Below are 1,877 nucleotides of genomic sequence, written 5' to 3'. Positions count from 1 at the left end.
AGATCCCCCCCATAACAGTGCCATCCACAGATACCCCCCCATAACAGTGCCATCCACAGATCCCCCCCACAACAGTGCCATCCACAGATCCCCCCCCACAACAGTGTCATCCACAGAGCCCCCATAACAGTGTGTCATCCACAGAGCCCCCATAATACCTTTTGGTTCAAAATATTTTTTAATTTGGCTATTCCCCACCCCTCTTGTAATTGTTCCGCTACTTGTGGGCTGCGCGGGAATGAGTTCAGTCACTTCGGTGGGCAATCCCGTCCTGCAGCACGTGATCCTGCAAGACCCGCCGCTGTAGGTCACGGGTCTCACGGGACCACGCACCAAAGGATGGGATTGCGCACCGAAGTGACTGAACTCATGCCCAATGTAACCCGCAAGTAGCGGATTAGTGGAACAAGGTGGGTGGGGGATGATCTGTGGGGTTGCCCAGACGGCTAGGCCCTTCACAGTAGTTATTAACCCCTTTTTTAGCAGTCCCCCATTCACTGAAGGGGGGACTGCTGAAAGGGATTAATAACTACTGTGAAGGGCCTCCCCCCCTTTCACAGTAGTTATGCCCAGATATGTGCCCCCTTCACAGTAGTTATGCCCAGATATGTGCCCCCTTCACAGTAGTTATGCCCACACTGCATCTAACAGAGGCTTACTAATGGACGCTGAGATTAGATCACCCCATAAGAGAGCATTGAATCAATGCTTTCCTATGGGGAAAAATTTGACCCTGTAGGTCATCATGCAGGGTGTGAGGATGTCCAGCGTCAGATACCAGACCAAAGGTCTGTTTTACTCCAGGAAGCCCTCAGGTGGCTGCCAGCCACTAGAGGCTGACTTATTGCTGGAACGTAAACAATGCAGTTTTTCTATAACATTGCAGCTCGATTTGCAAAAGGGACACTGTACCTAGACCACTTCAATGAGCTGAAGAGGTCTGGGTGCCTTTTGTGACACTTTAACTTTGAAATCTTATTAAAGATTGTGTAGGGTGTGGCTGGAGGCGGGGCATGTAGGCGGGACAATGGTGGGGCTTGTAGCAGAACATGGGTGGGGCCTGTAAGGGAGCCCTTGATTTATTTTGCCCGGGGGCCCTGAGGGTTCTTAGTCCGCCCCTGCACGCACTCATGCAACCCCATACCATCAGAGATGTAGGCTTCTGAACTGAGCGTTGATAACAACTTGGGTTGTCCTTGTCCTCTTTGGTCCGGATGACATGGCGTCCCAGATTTCCAAAAATAACTTTGAATCGTGACTCGTCTGACCACAGAACAGTCTTCCATTTTGCCACACTCCATTTTAAATGATCCCTGGCCCAGTGAAAACGCCTGAGCTTGTGGATCTGGCTTAGAAATGGCTTCTTCTTTGCACTGTAGAGTTTCAGCTGGCAACGGCGGATGGCACGGTGGATTGTGTTCATTGACAATGGTTTCTGGAAGTATTCCTGAGCCCATTCTGTGATTTTCTTTACAGTAGCATTCCTGTTTGTGGTGCAGTGTCGTTTAAGGGCCCGGAGATCACGGGCATCCAGTATGGTTTTACGGCCTTGACCCTTACGCACAGTTTTTTTTGACAATTTGTTTAGTGTCCCAACTTTTTTGGAATCCGGTTTGTATATAAGCTATCTAACTATGTATCTAATGTAGTGTGGAAAGCACAGAGCACAGCAATGGCAGTGCTGTCTCTCTCAGAACTTTAAAAAAAACTGTAGAAAATGACTGCTGGGGATGTTCTTATATAGTAAGGGGGTAGGCAACTTTTCTATTGGTTGCTAGGGATGTTGCTAAGCTCAGACAAAGACATTGAAGCCTTTTCTTTGGCCCACAAGCAAATATAAAACATTTGAAATTACGAATATATATCACTATAGTCTA

This window comes from Bufo gargarizans, chromosome 6 (assembly GCF_014858855.1).
Source record: "Bufo gargarizans isolate SCDJY-AF-19 chromosome 6, ASM1485885v1, whole genome shotgun sequence".
In the NCBI taxonomy this organism is placed as follows: domain Eukaryota; kingdom Metazoa; phylum Chordata; class Amphibia; order Anura; family Bufonidae; genus Bufo; species Bufo gargarizans.
Note: the sequence above shows the minus strand (reverse complement) of the source record.